The sequence below is a fragment of the Neolamprologus multifasciatus genome, chromosome 19 (genome assembly GCF_963576455.1).
Source record: "Neolamprologus multifasciatus chromosome 19, fNeoMul1.2, whole genome shotgun sequence".
In the NCBI taxonomy this organism is placed as follows: Eukaryota; Metazoa; Chordata; class Actinopteri; order Cichliformes; family Cichlidae; genus Neolamprologus; species Neolamprologus multifasciatus.
The window spans coordinates 15,621,540-15,630,963 of record NC_140457.1 but is presented as its reverse complement, the minus strand read 5'-3'; the positions used below and the strand labels follow the sequence as shown (position 1 = coordinate 15,630,963).

General features: G+C 49.1%; 1 long non-coding RNA gene across 1 annotated transcript; it reads right to left on the bottom strand.

Moving 5' to 3' along the window:
* Positions 1 to 2,777: 2,777 nt before the first annotated feature.
* LOC146496256 (uncharacterized) lies at positions 2,778 to 6,697 on the bottom strand. Its single transcript, XR_014871267.1, has 2 exons — positions 6,580 to 6,697; positions 2,778 to 3,105 (listed from the first exon to the last, which is right to left on the bottom strand). It is a non-coding gene; the product is annotated as an uncharacterized LOC146496256 (long non-coding RNA).
* Between the last annotated feature and the right edge of the window lie 2,727 nt (positions 6,698 to 9,424).

The window sequence follows — 9,424 nt, the reverse complement described above, 5'->3', positions numbered from 1 at the left end:
AGGCAGCAGAAACCCAAGAAAGAGGAGTGAGGCGAGGAACCATCATGGAAGGACAGGCCCCTGCACGGTATGTACCACCGGCAGATAGAGGAGGTGGCTGATATCCAGAAATCCTACCAGTGGCTGGACAAAGCTGGACTGAAAGACAGCACAGAGGCACTAATTATGGCAGCACAAGATCTGAGTACAAGATCCATAGAGGCTGGGGTCTATCACACCAGGCAAGACCCCAGGTGCAGGCTGTGTAAAGATGCCCCAGAGACAATCCAGCACATAACAGCAGGGTGCAAGATGCTAGCAGGCAGGGCATACATGGAACGCCATAACCAAGTGGCCGGCATAGTGTACAGGAACATCTGTGCCGAGTATAACCTGGAAGTCCCGAGGTCAAAATGGGAGATGCCCTCAAGGGTGATGGAGAATGACCGAGCTAAGATCCTGTGGGACTTCCAGATACAGACGGACAAAATGGTGGTGGCTAACCAACTGAACATAGTGGTGGTAGACAAACAGAAGAAGACGGCCGTAGTGATCGATGTAGCGGTTCCGAATGACAGCAACATCAGGAAGAAGGAACACGAGAAGCTGGAGAAATACCAAGGGCTCAGAGAAGAGCTCGAGAAGATGTGAAGGGTGAAGGTGACGGTGGTCCCCGTGGTAATCGGAGCACTAGGTGCGGTGACTCCCAAGCTAGGCGAGTGGCTCCAGCAGATCCCGGGAACAACATCGGAGATCTCTGTCCAGAAGAGCGCAGTCCTGAGAACAGCTAAGATACTGCGCAGGACCCTCAAGCTCCCAGGCCTCTGGTAGAGGACCCAAGCTTGAAGGATAAACCACCCACAGGGGCGAGCGGGGAATTTTTTATATATATATATATATATATATATATATATATATATATATATATTAGGGGTGCAACGATACTCGTATCGATATCGAACCGTTCGATACAGTGCTTTCGGTTCGGTACGCATATGTATCGAACGATACAACATTTTTAATTTATTTTATCAACTTTCCTTCTGATGATGCTGTCTGTGTTGAGCGCTCAGTGGATCTGCGCTCGACAGTGCAGCCTAGGCGGAGTAGTCGAACACAGATTCACTGAGCGCAGGGCAAGCTAGCGAGACAGAAGCTAGGCTAGTTGCAACATGGCAAATTGAACCTCCCCCACCCTCATTCAGATCTGGCGTTTGGAACTATTTTGGTTTTCATGTGATGTATGACCCTGAAGGTAAGCCTGTCATGGACAAAAGTAAAACAGTATGTTGGATGTGCCAGCAATGCTCAATTGGTGGGAACTAGTGTGTTAGCGCAGTTAGCTCGTTAATGTGTTGACGTCTTCCAGCCCCACTCATGAGGTGATCCGCGGTAGCTCGTTAACGGAGATTTGCCGTGTTGTGACGTTAATGTCATTTCAGATTTACGCTGACAGCACTAGTGGGAACACAACCAATATGACTGCACATTTACTCCGACATCATCCTAGTGCAAAGACAAGTGGAAGCAGAGAAAAACAACAAGCAGCATGCTACAAACTTTACCCGAGTCATTTAGACAGCCGTTAGCACACGATTCTCCTTATGGGGACCTGATATGTTTAATATGCTGCTGAGAATATAGCCCAGAAGAAGCGTATAGTATAGCTTTTATTTTGGAAAGAGACATTTCTCCATAATAAACTCTCTTTTCCAAAGATGAGTGATTCCTCAATCAGATACAGGGCTCGCAAAATCGCTAGCCCGACGGGGCTTTTTTCCAGTCGGGCTACCAAAATCTATCTCTGCCCTGCCCGTCGGCCTATCCTAGGAAGGAAAAATATATGTCAATGCTTTTGCATTCTTTTGGAAATGTAGCTGGGTAATTATGTCATTGGCATCGGCCACTGTCAATATGTGACATACTGAAATCGCGTTTGAATTTGCGCTTGTTTTTTGCTTTCACTTTGCAATCGCGTGAACTGTGTATAGAGAGCGACAGTACTGATTGGTGAGTGATGATAATTTGCGCACCAATTCCTCTGACATCGTCTTATCAATCGTTAGCTTACTATGCAAACATGACAAGTGAAATCTCCCGCAGCTTAAACATGTGAGAGGTTGATCGCGCAGAGAATCGCTGAGCGTTATGTTAGTGCGTGTGTAAAAGCAGCAGGATATATATTTTAGTTCTGCTGAGCCAAATAAGACAGGTCAGCGTGAAGAAGTGACAGCCAAAGAAAAGCTTACCACAAAACGGAAAGGTTATGACAAATCAGACTATAAGGAAAAAAGAAAGTGCAGCTTTATGGTTTCATGGACAAAAGAATTTCTGTGGCTGCAATATGACGAGCTAAATAACCAGGGCTGCACATAAGTGGTCCGCAGGTGCGCATTCGCTGTCAAAATAAAAACCCGCACAAGATAAGAAGTTGCAACGCGTGTTTGCGTACATAAGATTTTCAGGAGGACAGACATTTGTTTAGAACTCTTAAAGATGTCGAAGAAGCTCCTTTAAGCAGTTACTGTGATGTTCCTCCACCTCCAAAGAAATGTCAGAAGGAGTCCGAACCACAAAAGAAGCGCGTATTCTCTGAAAAGTGGTTGCAGGAGGTGAGCTGGCTTCAAACAAATGATGAACGCACAGAGATGTGGTGCAGAATGTGCCGTGAAAATTTAATAAATGACAAATTAATAAAAAGGCATGAACATTTTTTTTGTATCGAAAAAATATCGAACCGTGACACCAAAGTATCGAACCGAACCGAACCGTGAATTTTGTGTATCGTTGCACCCCTAATATATATATATATGAATGAGAAAATATCATTTTCCTAAGTGAACACATCTCAAAAGTTCTTCTTTATTGTTGTTTCAACACCCATCCAAGAGCGAGAATATAGTGTTTGCAAGAGGCACTGAAATGAGAAAAAGGAGGACAAGATCACCAGGAAACCAGACAGAGAAAATGATACAGGAAGAAGACAACAGGTAAGTGTGCACACACACACTTACATTAAACATAGTTGTGGTGGGGAGTGGTCTGCAGTGCTGCTGCAGGGGAGGTGGACACACCTGAGCAGCATCACGCCTCGCCAGCTTAAAAGTCTATGCTGACTGTTTAATGCTGTTGTGTCATGGTCCTGGGTCGGTGACCCAGCGCTTTCAGTTCATTATTGTCACTTTTCTAGTTTATTCTGATCTTGTATTTGTTCGTGGGGTTTGAGTTGTGTGTTCTATCATCCCTGCCTGTGTCTCTCCTCTGCGTTCTGATCGTGTCCCCAGTTGGTTGTGTAAAACAGTCTGTGTGTTTCCTGTTTTACTTTGTAGGTCTGTGTCTCGTTATGCCCATTAGTTCCAGCTGTGTCCCCTCCTGTGTGCCATTTCCTGATTACCTGGTGTGTGTATTTATAGTGGGTGTCGGTCTGTGTTCGTTGTCGGCTCGTCTGTGTTTCATGGTGTCCTGTTCCTCGTCTGCGTCTCTCTGCCTCCCACCCCATTCGTATGATCTCAGGTTTGTTATTTAGCTCACCCAGTTTAGGTTTATGTTCTGTCCTGCCCTCGGTTCTGTTATTTGTGTACTGTAAATACTCTCCCCTCACTGCCTGTTTTGTTTTGCCACTCCACCACTTGTAAATAAACCTCACTCGAATCACCAGTCGCTGTCTGCATTTTGGGTCCTCCTTTCCTCCACACCACACGACTCACCCTGCCAGCCGTGACAGTACGAGCCGACCACAAGATGGATCCAGCAGCTTTGTCTGGGGAGAGCGACCTCGCACGCATCCAACGCCTGATGGACTGGGTAACCCACACCACCAACGCAAGTGCGAAGGTGGTGGGGTTAAAAGCCATCGAGGCGATCCTGGAAGGAAATTCCTACCTCTGCCGGTTCAAGGGACTTTCGGACTTAATTCGCAACCTGCATAAAGCCCGGGAGGTGGTGCAAGCTCGGGAATCCACAGACTTTGTCCAGCAGCAGCGGACTACGGCTGCCCCGGAACAGCCACGTCAGCTTCTCCCGCCGGAGGTTTTGCCCGGCCCGCCGGAGGTTTTGCCCGGCCCGCCGGAGCCGTCCGCAGGGAGGAGGCGACGATCGCGCCGTCGGCGCGTCACCCCACAGCCGGATACTAGGACTATAGCACTGCAGGCTGTGGTGAGTGAGAAGGACCCTTTTTCTGTTTTGGACTGTGGGACAGTTTATTCAGGGGCTTTGTTTTGTGCAGCAGATGACAAGGAGAACTGCTTGTTGCCTGTTCATTCTCCTGCTCAGCTGTCCTTAGCTCGTTTAGCTGCACAGCCGCAAGCTCGTTTAGCTGCACAGCAGCATTCAGCTCGGCCCCCGGTATCCCCACTAGCCCAGTCATCTATGCCATCTTCACCGACTCCCTCTGTACAGGAGGCTGCGTCTCTGCCTCCCGTTTTGGACTCTTTTTCTATTACGTATTTTTTGCAGAGAGACAAACCAAACAATCCTGCAAACGGTCCTCAAGAGCTGGCCTGTTCTGAGACTGAGACGCACTCCAGGGCCTCCCCAGAGGCTGGGTTTCAGCCCCCAGCAGACTCTGGACCCCTGGAGGTAAGGAAGCCAGCTGAGGACTGCACCCGGCTGTCGCTGCCTGAGCTGAGTCAATGCTCGGTGCAGCTGCAGTCAGCCTTGTGTTTGCCAGAGGCCCGTGCGCCTGCTGGTTCTGATCTGCGCCCGCCAGAGGTCCCTGCGCCTGCTGGTTCTGTTCTGCGCCTGCCAGAGGTCCCCGCGCCTGCTGGTTCTGTTCCGCGCCCGCCAGAGGTCTCCGCGCCTGCTGGTTCTGTTCTGCGCCCGCCAGAGGTCTCCGCGCCTGCTGGTTCTGTTCTGTGCCTGCCAGGGGCCCCTGTGCCCGCTGGTCCTGAGACTGTTCTCGCTGGAGGGCCCGAGGAGCCCGTCCAGCCGCCTGTCCCGTCCGCTGGAGGGCCCGAGGAGTCCGTCCAGCCGCCTGTCCCGTCCGCTGGAGGGCCCGAGGAGCCCGTCCAGCCGCCAGCTGCAGCCTCATCATCATCCTCGCCGGCTGCCGCTCCATCTACACCGCCGGCAGCAGCAGCGGCTTCATCCTCGCCAGCTGCAGCCTCCGTGTCTTCATCCTCGCCAGCTGCAGCCTCCGTGTCTTCATCCTCGCCAGCTGCAGCCTCCGTGTCTTCATCCTCGCCAGCTGCAGCCTCCGTGTCTTCATCCTCGCCAGCTGCAGCCTCCGTGTCTTCATCCTCGCCAGCTGCAGCCTCCGTGTCTTCATCCTCGCCAGCTGCAGCCTCAGCTTCACCCACGCCGTCGCCTGGTCCAGCTGCAGCCTCACCCATGCCGTCGCCTGGTCCAGCTCCGGCTTCACCCATGCCGTCGCCTGGTCCAGCTCCGGCTTCATCGTCGCCTGGTCCAGCCTCTGCATCCGCCTCGCCTGGTCCAGCCTCTGCATCCGCCTCGCCTGGTCCAGCCTCAGCTTCCGCCTCGCCTGGTCCAGCCTCAGCTTCCGCCTCGTCTGGTGCTGCAGGGGCCACGCCACCTTCAGGTCCCAAACTGCCGCCTCGACATCGGCGGTCATCTGCCAGGCCGCTTGTTGGGCGTCATCGTCGATATGGACGTCCTCCCAAACGCCGCCGCTACCTTCCGCGCGGCCGGCCTCCGGACTTGTTTCCCCGTCGCCGCCGCTGCCGTGTGCACGGTCGGCCCCCTGAATTGTTTCCCCGTCGCCGCCGCTGCCGTGTGCACGGTCGGCCTCCTGAACTGTTTCCGCTTCGCCACCGCTGCCTTCCGCGCGGTCGGCTTTTGGGTCTGAGTTGTCAGCCTCCGGGCCGGCCTCCTGAACTGTGTTTTGGGACCCTGTTTGGGAACTCCAGTCTGTGTTGTGTTTTGGACGATCTGTTTGGCCCACTGGAGCTTGTTTTTTGTTCGGTTGTGGTCCCTCCATCCTGGACCCCCCGCCGCCCGCCCTGGGTTGGTCGTCTGTTTTTGTTTTGGGCTGTCTGGAGCCAGCCCTTGGAGGGGGGGTACTGTCATGGTCCTGGGTCGGTGACCCAGCGCTTTCAGTTCATTATTGTCACTTTTCTAGTTTATTCTGATCTTGTATTTGTTCGTGGGGTTTGAGTTGTGTGTTCTATCATCCCTGCCTGTGTCTCTCTGCGTTCTGATCGTGTCCCCAGTTGGTTGTGTAAAACAGTCTGTGTGTTTCCTGTTTTACTTTGTAGGTCTGTGTCTCGTTATGCCCATTAGTTCCAGCTGTGTCCCCTCCTGTGTGCCATTTCCTGATTACCTGGTGTGTGTATTTATAGTGGGTGTCGGTCTGTGTTCGTTGTCGGCTCGTCTGTGTTTCATGGTGTCCTGTTCCTCGTCTGCGTCTCTCTGCCTCCCACCCCATTCGTATGATCTCAGGTTTGTTATTTAGCTCACCCAGTTTAGGTTTATGTTCTGTCCTGCCCTCGGTTCTGTTATTTGTGTACTGTAAATACTCTCCCCTCACTGCCTGTTTTGCCACTCCACCACTTGTAAATAAACCTCACTCGAATCACCAGTCGCTGTCTGCATTTTGGGTCCTCCTTTCCTCCACACCACACGGCTCACCCCGCCAGCCGTGACATGTTGTGTGTTTGTGACAGCAACTGTGAGGTAGTAAAAGTGTCAATAGAGTGTGCTGAAAAGCATGTTCATCTGCACGTCATCGGGTCTGTATTATGATTGTAAAAAGCATTTTAAAAAGAACTTTGGCTGTTTCAAATTCCATTTAATAAAAGTACTTTAGAACTTGTATTGTGATATTTTTGTTTTGTTTTTTTTACACTTGCTCTTCATCTCACATTACAGTATAATCTACTACTACTTTATTATCTTCAGTAGCATGTCTCATTACTGAAGTAATCAAATCACATTGGCATGTTGGCTGGGGCTCACCAAGACCTGTGCTCAGGGGTCTGTAACTTGATGATAAAGGCATGAAGAAAATAATTAAAAGATAGATTTAACATCGTAGATTGTAAGTGCCATTTGTCTGGACTCCAGGGCGGCATCATTGGACGTATCACAGTAAACACTATGAGGATGGAACCAGAAACGCTGTCACCCAAATGTTGTCTAAGGTTCTCAATATTATGCCTAATATAATAGTAATTACTTTACAATGTAAATTGCCTCCAAGTGACTGTTGCTGTGATTTGGTTATATAAATGAAATTGAATTGAACTAAACTAAATATTAGTAGCAAGTGAAAATATCAATTTGTCATTCAAAATTATTCAAGATAACTAAGGTTTGTTTCTTTTACCATGGTTTGGAGATGTTTTTGGAGTTGCAAGTAGAAAATAAGCTGAGGGGATTGTCACCTGCAAAAAGCTCCAGAGGGGCCAAGTTAGGCTTGATAAAAGGGGAGACGATTTTTCTAAAAGATGTCTCACCTGCTAAAACTTGGAATGACACATATTATTATCCACTTAGGCTGCCGATGTCTTCTGATTCGCTGTGTTGACACATTTCCTCAATAGTAGAAATGTCCCCCCCCCCCCCCCCCCCCCCATTCTTAAACTGTTTTGAGGTGGGGGACATGTAGTCAGCGGGGACAGAAAAGCGACAGATCTGACAGAAGAAATCGCACATACACGCACACCAGTTAGACATCCTCTGTCAGCATTAGGTGACACAGCAGGCCTGCAGTATTCACACCTGTCTAGATCGCTCAACACAGAAACAGCACAAAAAGCAGTGGGAAGGCCTGTTGGATTGGCGACGAAGATTCATCATTTTGCCCAGACTAGAGCGCCGTGACAGATGGTTCTGCAATTTGATGTCTCGTAGCGACATCTTTGCATCGGTGCGTATGTGGCTGACGAGGAAAATGTCAGCGGGCCTTTAGTCATTTGGATGCATAATTCAAAATAAGTTATTATGAAGACATTCAAAGCAGGGGATCTGGTGACACGTGTGCCACCTACTGTGTTTTTTGTCACCTGTGCAACGAAACCAAGCGACTGATTTCAGAGACGGGGAGAAATACCCACGTCTGTCACCAAGTAAGTAATTCTTCTCCGATCTTGAGTGCTCCCCTATCTCGCTGTCTCAGGATGACCACAATCCAGCTGCTGGACTGTGTCACTCTGCACAGGTGCCCAAAAAACTATAGAGTTTCATTCATCAGTCTGAGCTTGAAACCTACAACAACTGCACCCTCTAAAACAACTCACTACACACACATGCACAGCAAGAGAGGGAGAAACAGCTGCACCCTGATGAATGCCCTACATTCATTCCACAGGAAGCCGGTTCATATGTCACCACTGATGCAGCCCTTCCACTCTCCTCATTCAAAAACACACACAGGCACACACACACACACATACTGAACTCCAGTTCTCTTTCTCTGATTATACTCCCAGCTGGTCTCTGCGACAAATGCTCCTTTGATGCGTCTTCCCGGAGGCCAAAGCCACCATCGGCATTCTCCTCCTCCTTCTCCTCCCTTCCACTTCTCTGCTCTCTTTCTGTCTCCCCACCAGCAGCTTCCTGCGTGACATTGAAAGTCGTGAACTCGCCGTCCCATTCTGCAGCAGCTCTGTGCTCCAGCGCGAGGACGACAGAAGAAGACAAAGAAAAGGAAAAGATGCCTTGTGATCTAGATTTTTCCTGCAGAGATGCCAGTTTGAGCCGGAATGAGACACCCACTTCAAACCCATTTGTTTTTATTACTTACAGGTGACAATAAGTCATCGGGAAGCACCCAGAAGTTGTAGATTGGTCCAATTACCAAGCGAAGATGGGTCATTTTCATTGCAGGTTGTAAAATTTCTCTGGTTTTAGCAGATGGGCCTTCCTCAGTAACCTACAGTAGACATGATATGTTTGATAATCAGGGTAAATGCCTGGGAGAATGCCCAGCAGCCAACAGCAAACATCTTATATTGGCTCCATGAAATAGGAAAAGGAGAGGGACTCTTGTTTGTTTTGATGAATTTAATTTTCCACCTGGGCTTGCCGTGAGCTGATTGTGTACAGAAACACCACTTCACATCGAGTTGGCGTGTGTACAGAATGAAAATGCAGATTAATGTGTAAGCATACATACCTTTAGTCATTCTCTTGACGGGATTATGCTTCTCTTTTCAGCCTCCAGGCCCGACAAAGATTTTTATTTATACGACTCCAGGAAGAGCCGAGATTTTAAGCTCCTACCCTAATTTTGAAGGCCGTCATCTGCACCTGACAGGGTACTATTTAGATAATAACTCATGGAGCTTTGATATCATTATGGATGTAAATTAGGGGGTTTCGATGATTTTACTCGCTCACTGTTTAAGGACCACGGACCTAACTTGTGTTACTCTGAAAATAACCATATATTTAAAAAAAAAAAAATTATGACTTTTTTTTTTCCTTTTTCTTTTTAAAGTCAAACAAAGAAAAGATGTAAGTGATATCTTATTTTGTTTGCCACAAA